Consider the following 11,418-nt stretch of genomic DNA (forward strand, 5'->3'; position numbering starts at 1 on the left):
CTGTTGACCAATGAGTTTGCCGACCACTGGGATAGACTCTCATTCCAATAATTTGTTGTTGTTCCTTGTGACTAAGCCCCTATCCCAGTGGTCGGCAAACTCATTAGTCAACAGAGCGGCAAACCACGGCTCGCGAGCTGCATGTTGCTCACGAGCCGCAGTTTGCCGACCACTGTCCTAGGCTATAGACTCTCAGTAAATTGTTAAGTAGCTATTTTTCATGCTTCACTTTTTAATTGTAAGCTCATAAAAGTGTCTAGGCAATGCATTAAATACTCTGCAAAAAAAATGTTTCATGCAATTAGGTACTTCATAATTTTTTTTCTTTTTAATTTCTCTAGAGTTAGTATCTCGATGAGAGAAACCCTATCTAAGTCCCTGTCATAGCCTGTCCACATCTTCTCTGCACACCACCTCTGCATTTCCAGCATGGTTGCTTGTTGGCCTTTGGCTTTCTCTGTGCTAATACATATTTAACTTACTTAAGCATCACGACAAATCCAGGAACTCAGTGTTATTATTTATCCTTCAGTTGGTTGATTCAGAAGCACATAAAGAAAACAAAGAAAACACAGTATTTTTAGATGATACATTTGAATATTTAGAAACACAAAGGAGTAAATTTTAAAAATATTAGAATTAATAAATTAATGGAGTCATAAAAATACTTTAGTACACAAGAGTATTGGACAAGATTTATTACCTCCTCTCCTTATAGGCTCTTTTATAATCTTTCCAACCATAGCCCCCACCTAATGACTATGAACAACTGGACCAGGGAAGTACATAGTTTGATGTCAGATAAGAAGGTCTATTTTAAGAATTTAAGTCAAGAGACACAGAGACTGTTATGTCAATTTGTGGCTGGAATGAGAATCACGTCAAGCCAAAACTGCAGCCATGTCAAACTTAATCCTACCATAAGCTGGGCATTATCATGATAAGTAGAAGCTATGAAGAAGCATAGGAAGCCAACTAATAAAGTAGAGATAATTGCCCTGGCCAGTGTTTCTCAGTGGTTGGAGCATTGGTCCACTCACGTAAGGGTCTCGGGTTCAATTCCTGGTCAATGGCACAAGTATCTGGGTTGCAGGTTCCATCTCCAGCCACATAGTGTCCATGGGGGAGTGGAAGGCAACCAATGAAAGGGTCTCACATCTCCTCTCTCTTTCTCTTTCTCCCTCCCTTTCTCCTCCTTCACTTCTACTCTCTCTAAAAAGCAATGGGAAAAATATCCGTGGGTTAGTATTAACAAAAAACATTTAAAAAGAATAGAGAGAGAATTGAATTGATCAAACAGCTGGCCTGAGACCTGACTAAAAGGACTTATTCACAACAAGAACATGGGTCAAAACATTCCAGAAGGAATGACAGCAAGTGTAAAGGTCCCTTGGCTGAACGAACTTGGTATGTATGAGACAGAGAAAAGGGCAGGGAGTACGAAAGGCATGAAATCAGGAAAGATGATTCAGATGATGGCAGAAAGGTGGCAGCCTAGCTGAGTGGGAGCTGGAGGGCTGTCGTGAGAGGTTGGGATCCTTTACTGGGAAGCCCAGCTTGGCTCTGTTCTGCCTACCTTTGAAGCTGTCCCTGTTGGCCTCGTTGAATAAAATCTCACTGTCTTTAGAACCTTGCAGACATACACTTCTAGCAATTCTATATAATAAAAGGCTAATATGCAAATTGACCAAACAGCGGAATGACTGGTTGCAATGAAGCTCACTGACCACCAGGGGGAAGACACTCAATGCAGAAGCTGCCCCCTGGTGGTCAGTGCACTCCCAGAGGGGCTCCTGGCTAGCACAGTGAAGGTGGCGGGAGCCTCTCCTGCCTCTGTGGCAGAGCAGGCCCAAGCTGTCAGTTGGATATCCCCCGAGAGCTCCCGGACTGCGAGAGGGCACAGGCTGGGCTGAGGGACTGCCTTCCCCCTACCCCCAAGTGCATGAATTTCATGCACTGGGCCTCTAGTTTGCATATAAAGCCCTGAATCACTGATCCTTTTTTCCCCTACATGTTTTATGTTCCCAAGTATATTAACTCTTAGAATTCAGGAGCCATGAATCTTTCTAGCCTCTACAGACAGTAGGGAGCTGGTATGAATATGGTGGGAGTACAGTAAATATTTGTTGGCTCCAAAAAGGGGAAAATAATGAAATGTTCCTCACCAGTGGTGAAAGTTCCTTACTCTGTTCTCATACAGGTACTAAGTCCAGGTTATTTGGCACAAATTAACTGAGACCTCTCCTTGTCAATTTGGCTTCTCTGTGAAACTAATGAGGATGAATCAATAAATCTTTTGTTAAGGGCTTATACCTTTGAGTGGTGGGAAAATGGGGAGCACCATTTTATAAATCCAGGGGAATGTACACAGGCACATAAGTAGCATTTACTGAACTCCTATGATGGGCCAGGGTTGTGTTTGATATTTTGTAAGCATTTCTTATTTAAACTTCCAGCAACCCTGTGCAGTCACAACTAGGATGTGGGAAAACCAGTCATACTGCTGGTTGGTTGACCATGAGCCCCTTCCTGCAGGTTAAAATTACTGCAGCTTATCTGGGTGAAAGAAAGGAATTGCCCTTGTATTTTTGTTCTCAAGCCTACTAAGGCATCCAGCATCTTCTTCCTGGTTCAGCCTACATTTTTCATGTGGTGGTGTTTTTATTTTCCTTTAACATTTACAGGCCAAAGGATATAAACATGTAGAAATGAATTTATCTAGCAGTCTTGTTCTTCCTGTAGTGCTTTCCTGATTTTTTTTCTGATATTAATTAAGAGATTTTAATGTACTTAGCTGTGCTTAGTACTTACAAGTAGTGGACTATTTGCAAAGCAAACTGCTTCATTATACCTGTATTTATAGGAAAATATGTGTACATTTTTCTATGAAAGAAGAAAAATTATCTATTAAGAGCTCTTCTGAAGTCTGTGATAATAGGCACTATTTGCTTTTTGCTTCTACAGTAGTATCTGAGGCTTAGATCAAATATTTTAATATTTGGAAAAAAATCTAGATTAATGATAATTACATTTTATTCAAATAGGTGGCATCATAATGTGTCAACTTATTTTTTGTAATTGAAACTGTACATGGTAAGAAAAATGTGCAAGGATATTGGAGTTATAAATTAACAGTTTACGAATTATATGAACAGTAAAAACAGTAAGTCAACTAAGAATATATTTTACAAGATTTTCCAAGTTAGAAACAACTCCACTGAATTGCAATTAATCTTACATAGATTCTAACGTAAAGAACTGTGATTCCAAATGGAAGTTGTGGCTTGTCAACCTTTCCTTCAGCCTAGGGGACCCTTCAGGGTGTTATGTTCTTGGATGGGACTCAGCAAAGTGGCTGCAACTAGCTGTGGATGGTCCTTGGGAAAGTTTTAAATCTATGCTCCATGCAGGGTCACCTACCCTGCTATATCCTACATAATAAAAGGCTAATATGCAAATAGATCGAAAAGTGGAACAATTGAACAACCGGTCGCTATGACATACACTGACCACAAGGGGGTGCGCATGGAACATGGCAGGCGTCGGCAGCAGGTGGCAGAGCACGGAACTTGGTGGGCATCGGCTGCGGCTGGATGATGGAGCAGGTGAGTGGCACCAGATCAAGGTGGGGCACTGGTCGCTATCATCAGGGCGAGCCTCTGGTGGTTACTGAAAATTATTTGCTCCCGTGTGCCGCAGTCCCGCCAGGTGCTTGCACCCACGGCCGGCACCGGAGCCACCACTTGCACCCACTTCCAGTATCTGGCACTGGTCCTGATTGTCCCTGAGGGTTTCTCCACCTTCCCCTGCTTCTGAGGGGCGATCGGGGCAGCAGCCACCACTTGGACCTGCTGACAGCACCAGCCCTGCTCGCACCCACTGCTGGCACCGGCCCCAATCACTCCGTGCTGTCAGTGGGTGTGAGTAGGGCCAGTGCCATCAGCACGTGGGAGTGATGTTGGCGGGAGCAGGGCTGCAGGCAGACAGGGCCGAGGGCCAGGCGGGGGCATAGAGGATGGGCCAAGACCCACCCTTGAACCCACTGCAGCCTCACGGCCCATAGTTCCTTTCAAGGTGCATGAATTTGTTCCCTGAGCCCCTAGTATACTATAAACATCAATTTCATCCAGCCAAAGGTAAATGAAAGAATAATTATATTAAAACAAACACTGATATACAATGAAGTAGAAAGCGAAAGTGGCTCATGTTTTAAATAACAGGATTTCAAAAAATGTGAATTTGGATTGCCTAGATTCAGGTTTCAATTCTCTCTGCCCTTTGAGAAATAATTGAGCTTATTGTTTAAGACCCAAACTCAACCAGACTTCTATAGTTTGAATCCAAGCTTTGCTGTTTCCTGACTATCTGGCCTTTGGCAAATTATTTAACTTCTTGGGGTCTCAGTTCTCTCCTCCATAAAATGGGGATAATACTAGTACCTGCCTCATAGGTTTGTTATAAGGATTACATGAGTGAATACTTATAAAGTCCTTAGAATTGTCTTTGGTACATAGTAAGTGCTCTTTCTAAGTGTTTGTTAAATAAATCAAGTTGGGACCACAGTATTAAGTTCTGAGAAAATTTAATTGCTGTCAACATGGGAGAACTGGTCTGAGAGTGACTGGATGATATACCTGAGATGCATATCTGCTGTATTGTTTGTTTCCCTTTCTCTCCCTCACCTGGGGAACTTACTGTGACTATATTTATACTGTCATCCTCACCAAGCACTTGAGCCTATTTTTTTTCAAGTCCTTTGTTATTTCAATGATCTCAGAGCATTGCTTCTCAAACTTTTATGTGCATATACATGACCTAGGAATGCTGCTAAAATATAGATAGCAGTTCAAAATATTGGCTAGGGCTCCCAGTTCTGCATTTCTAACAAGCTCCCAGGTGATGCGCTGGCTGCTGGCTCCCATATCACACTTTGAATATCAACATCCTAGTAAATTTTATCATCTAAAAAAATTATCTAGCACCAATTTAAAGAGGTGCTTCTACTTTGGAGCCCAGGTCCATACACTAGTAGAGTTATTGCACAGTATTATGGCTGAGAAAACATTGTCCTCTGGTCTTTCACATCTCGTGGTTTTGAGGTAAGTAGCCAGAATACCACAAGGACATCTTACATGCCCACACCTGCTCCTTCGCTGGTACACTGTGCCAGGAGGTGAGCAGAGAATCTGGAAAACACCCGAAATTTATTTGTTTCAAAAAAAAATGACAATGGAATATTCAGAGAATGTGTCTTCCGTAGTTTAGGCAGAGAAACTTCCCTGAACCAGCAGCATATGGCAGGCCTGGAGGTGGTACCCTGGGTGGGTGGAGAATATGATGCTCTGACAGCATGCATAGGCTTTGCCAACTTGAGGCAGGAGCAGTAGGGATGGAGTCAGGAGGGGGAAGGGAGCAGGAACCCCCTTCCGTGTGCTGACTTAGTAACACAATTCAAAGGGAAATGTTCAGGGAGACTTTCCCTGTGGGAGCCTCCCAGGAACACGCTTTCCACCCTCGCAGCCACCCCCGGAAATCTGTGCGAACACATCAACAATGCGATGAGGTTAATGAACCCATGTAATCATCATTAGGTTTTCAACTTTTAAAATTACATGCAATAATTAGCTCTTCCCATATTTGTTAAGGGATCAGCTGCCAAAAACGTCTTCCCAGGAAATGTTTTCTTCCAGCAAAGAAGGGAAATCTCACCTTCAAAATAATATTTTACTTCAAATACTTAAATATTTGAGGATCATAAAGGAAATCTTTTTAGGAGAAGTGGGGATACAAAAATAAAATAGAGATTTATAAAACATACTTCGGGAGATTGAGAATCTTCTATGCTCTGGGCAAACTCTACTGAACCCAATATAATATCTTTCTTGCTTTGGGGGCTTCCTGGCCTTCCTCGGGACTGAAAATGAGCACTGCTGGGCTGTCCTTTATGAGTAGGTGTCCCAAAGTAATGGGCATCTATGTCCAGCAAGTGCCATCTGCTGTTTCTGGCAGTGGCCAAGGCCACAGACTGACTCTGTCTTCAATACCTTGGCTTCCAGGGCTCCCTCAGCAGGCTGCTGGAACAGGTGGCTCCACCACAGCTTGCTTTCCTGTACCCTGCATTCTAAACAAGTCCTGGAAGAATAGGACTCATATTTCACCATCTTTGCCAACTTATTCTGATTATTGTTATGGCTGTGAGATTATCTAGAATTTTACCTGAAGTACAAGAGGCCATTCCTAGAAAAGGCCAGAGCAAAGGACTTACAAACTGAAACCTCTCTGCCACTTTATAATACCAACCTAGAGGTCAGGACTTTCTCATTCTTAAATCAGTTTCTTGAAACCACATTATCTTCTTTTATTTCTTTTCATTCTACTTCCTTTCCCTTCTCCCATTTGCACTTCTCCACCCCATGAGTCACTTCACCAATAAATCATTCATCAGTAATTAGCTTCTCATTAAACCTCTCAGGTTCAGGTTTTGATGTTTATAAAATGGTGATGTTAGCACTACCCTGCAAAATGATGTCAGTGATACCATTTTTAAAATAGTTAAACATTCAGAAATTAATTTTTGGTGTTCTTTAATTAGGAAACAATAAATAAAAAATCTAAGAACCCTAGTATTTCTAGAAATTTATGAGTCCCTAAACATGCTATGTACACCCTTACATTGATGATGAATATTCTGAAATAATTATATTTTCTTTGATTTGCTCCTCTCTTACCATCCTGATTTTCTTATTTATTTTTTTCTTCTCTTTTCTCTCTCCTTTTTTCTATTTTCCCTAACCATTTCTCTCCCAAATCTCTTTCTTCTCAGAATAAACATGGAGATGATTTTGCTTTGCAAGATTTGTCAGTGAATGAATAAGTTAAGGGTAGGTTGAGATTGTCTAAGATAATTATGGTTCTTGCCTCTACTGTGATAGTCCTTAGTGCAGCTTACCAAGTTTTTCCAGCTCTCTGCACTCTGGGGACTGGTAAGGTTGTGCTTCCTAGGTCAGCTGTGATTGGGTGGGACCATGTGACTAGTTCTGGCCAATGAGTTGTGAGCAGATGAGATATATTTCACTTCCCAAATGGTGCATCTGGTTGCTGATCTGACACCCTCCACAACAACAACTGGAAATGTCTGAGGCGATATCTGCTCTATCAGCCTAGGTTTGTGCATAATTGTAAGGATTAGAGTTCCTAAAAGACCTGAGATGGACATATATCATGAATAAGAAAGAAACCTTATTGCTTTAAGAGACTGAGACCTTGGACATATTTTTTTACACTTTATTAAATTAGATCATCCTGACTGATGCCTCCACAAAACTGTAAACCTCTCTAGGGAAGAGTAGAGAGGAAGAAGAGACACTGCTTTCTGCCTTTATTGAGAGGTGATTGTGAGTCTCTGTGAGGTGCTTTTATAACAACACATTAAATCATTATTGATTATTGGCCCAAAGAATTCAAGCTATAGCTACTTCAGTATTTTAAAAATGTATTTGTCTTTTAACATAATGGTCTTTAACAAACCAATATCATGAACAACTTCCAAGTTAAGGACTTAGGTTGGCAAATAGGCTCTTGTGGTAATCTAAGTCTCAATAGAGAATTTGAAGGGGAATGATTGTCATTTATTCATTCAAACATCTATTCAATGCTCAGATATTTATCAAGCACCTATTTTGCCAGGCACTGTGTTAGGTGCCAAAAAAACAGTAATTACTTAAGATAAAAACTTTACTGTAGTCAGAGTAGTTTTCCATATAACTATATTATCTAATTTTATCTTATAAAAGCAGAATGTTCATTCCAGTCTAAAGATGAGGAAACCAAGATGCAAGGAATCAAATGACTCACTCAACTAGACAGTAATACAAAATACGAATTTAACCCTTATTTTCATGTAAAGTTCATGTTAAAAATTGAAAATTATGAGAAAATACTATTGGGGAAAGTTTGGAAATAGGAATCTGATTATAAAATGTATAATTAGTCACATGCTGAAAAAGGGAATTTTTAACCTGAGTCCATGGATGTCTTAGTTGACTCCTAAAATTGTAGACAATTCTTAGAAGATCCTGAAAGTAGTCAATGACTTAAAACCATTAAGAAAAAACTGCTCTACAATTATATTCTTACTAGAGGCTGGTGCATAACATTCGTGCACTTGGCAGGGGGCGGGAGGGAGGGGGAGAGCAGGGGATGTCCCTCAGCCCGGCCTGTGCCCTCTGGCAGTCCGGGAGCCCTCAGGGGATGTCTGACTGACAGCTTAGGTCTAAGCTAGCATTCGGACATCTTAGCGCTGCCGCGGAGGTGGAAGAGGCTCCCGCCACCACCGCTGCACTCACCAGCCCTGAGCCTGGCTTCTGGCTGAGTGGCACTCCCCCTATGGGAGCCCACTGACCACCTTGGGGCAGCTCCTGCGTTAATCATCTGCCCCCAGGTGGTCAGTATGCATCATAGTGACTGGTCATTCCACTGTTTGGTGGATTTGCATATTACCCTTTTATTATATAGGATTATTCTAGCCAAGTGACGATACAACTCCATTTTCAACATTTTATTTCTCATGAACCCCAGCATTAGTGAGAAAATAGTAATTACATTTTTATATAAGTAAAATATAAAAGACAAGTTAAAAATTATTTGACTTTTTTGCATTTTATTAATGACAGAACTGGAGGAGGGGCTCTTGATTCAATTTTCTCTTTCATAGAATTATTGAACAGGGGATGTGGAAGAGAATATAAGAAGTCATCTGAGCTCTCTCTTTGTTTAGAGATATGTAAAGGACTGTCACCCAGAGAAGGAAGTTTTTGAGTCAGTGATGGGGTTGGGGATAGAACTCAGGCCCTCAGGCTCCCTCTAGTCATGCTTAAGTCCATTTGGGGAAAAACAAAACAAACAAACAAACAAACAAACAAAAAACACTTCCTCCCCTCCCTTTAATTTTGATTCAAATGGCATATCACTACATTTTAAAACATTTTATTAGACATAACAGTAAATTAGACTATATGACAATTTAAGTATTTGAGTCATTTAAAAATGTGTTATACTGGCATGAAAAAAATAAGAATGCTGAATGTAACATTAGCACAACAAAAGTTACCACCACATTACCAAAGGGCTGGTTGCCAGAAGGAAGGGGTGTGGGGGATGGGTGGAAAAGGTAGAGGGGAACATAGTCAATAATATCCTGGTAAGTTTGCCTGGTGCCAGAAGATTACTAGAATTAGTGGGGTGATCACAAATAAGAAATACACATGTCAAATCATTATATTGTACACTTGAAACTAATAAAACCAGTATACCAAATATACTTAAATTTTTAACAAAGAAATTTAAAGAGTTATAAATACAGCAAAAGTGGGTGTTTTTTATTCTGGTCAGATTATAAATTTGTATTTTAGAATGGGATGACATCGTGTCAAATCTCAGATCATGCGGCATGCATGAATACAAAGGACCACAGCACCTGCATGAGACCCCTTTTCTTGAAAGTCCCTGCAGAGAGTGACCCTGGCTCCAACCAGAGGCAGGTTTTGAAAAGAACTGCATTTCTTTCTTACTTTGATTCAATTCCTTGTAAAGAGTGACACAGTGTCACTCTTACCAGGTCAGTTAAGATTTATCTGCCAGGCAGGGGGCCACAAAGAAAATCTCACTTTGAGTGTGAACCAAAATAATGACAGTGGAAACGTGAATGTCATAGGACTAGAGAGCAAGTGCCAGGTGTTTTCATAGTCATCATTAGCATTGATATTCCATGTGCAGTTGTCTTTTGCAAGCTCACACAAGATAGAGAAGTCCTTATCAATATTCTGAAGACTAATACAGAGCAAATGTCACCTTGTCCTTGGATGAGCTCCAGAAAGATATGTGCAGTGGGAATAACTTCTTTACTGCACACCTTCGGAGGGGCAGAGGGACTATCACTGAGGTATGGAGACCGAAATTAAATTTGTACTCTCAGAGGGCAAAGATGAGGCTCTACGTTTAATAGGCTCATTGAGGTTTGCCTTTGAAACTATGCAATTTAATATGTCCCTGATTTCCCCCAGGGATGACAGGCATCCAGCTTACTGCCCGTGAATCTCATGATTTGACTTGTGCTCTTATGGAATACAAGTTAGCACAGACTGGGGGCTTCTAACTCTCAGGACAAGCAGTGGTGTTTGTGGCTTCCACAGTTAGTATGCGAGCCATACTTGTTCTTTTTCTCACACAGGATGGCCGTTGTCCTTTGAATAAAGTGAGAATGGTTGCTTTGTGTTTGTATTTTTAAAACAGCCTCTGCATTTTGAAAAATTCTATTTTGAAATGAGGAATAAATTATTTAGATTTTTTCCCTCTCTTTCTCTCTTGCCGAGAACCAATTCCAGCACGTAATAATTATAAGAGTTCTGTCAAAAGGTTGATGGGACTTGGTGGGCTCAACAAGGGTGAGCCACATATATAATTTACCTGTTGGAAACAGCTATATGGCACGTCCCCCAAACCTGAATAGGATTGTTAACTGCCAGACAGCTCAGGGCATTTTATTGCCTCCTGTTGGCTAAACACCTGAACAGCTGTAGGCTATTCCTGAAACTATCTATGTAAAGCCTTTGATACCTTACCCTTTGAAGTGTATATTTCCACCTTGCCTTGGGACAAATTGTGTTTAATAAAAGCTCAGGGTCCTGAGACAAGGAGAGTCTTCTAGCTCCTTCAGCTGAAGCTCCTCTGACCCCCATTGCCTTTCAAAACTACCTTTTGTCCTTGGACTCTTTAATCATCTACACGCAGCCCCTTTCTCTAGAATGCTGAACCCTTTGTAAGACTGGGAAAAGAACCCCAGCATTATGGCGCCTGAACATGGGACCTAACCCTGGAAGTACTAACATTGATGGAGTGCTTCTGTAGAAAGAAGGATTCACCTGAGTGGAAAATATCACCGGACCTGGTGGTGGAAGATTCACTGTGCATAGAGTCCATGTCAGCTTCGGAACCCTATGGATCCGCAAGTGCGTGAGTGATACTTTGTGTTTATGTTAGATTATTATGGGGAAAAATTTGGTCAAAAGGCAAAATTATAAAGAAATTGGAAAATCAAAAGGTACTTTTTAAAATCAGGCTGAAAAAAGAGTACCGTGGTCATCTTTAATATGGTTTCTTGTTCAAATTAAAATCTTAATTTGTATTTGGAATCCAAAATCTGTAATAAGAAATGAAACCCTGCTGCCCAAACTGCCTCTGGTGTGGAGAAATTCAAAGGTGGCAGGAGAGGGCAGAGCTATCTCCTCTCCTGCAGTGAGATTACTTCAAGTTTTGTTTAAAAATTATAGAAGAACTTGCTGGGAAATGCAAATTTTGGCAAAGATAAGCTTAAGTGTTAGTAATTACTTCAGAAAGCGAAAAAGGAAAAAATTTAAGATC

The sequence above is a fragment of the Plecotus auritus genome (genome assembly GCF_963455305.1).
Source record: "Plecotus auritus genome assembly, chromosome: 1".
NCBI lineage: Eukaryota > Metazoa > Chordata > Mammalia > Chiroptera > Vespertilionidae > Plecotus > Plecotus auritus.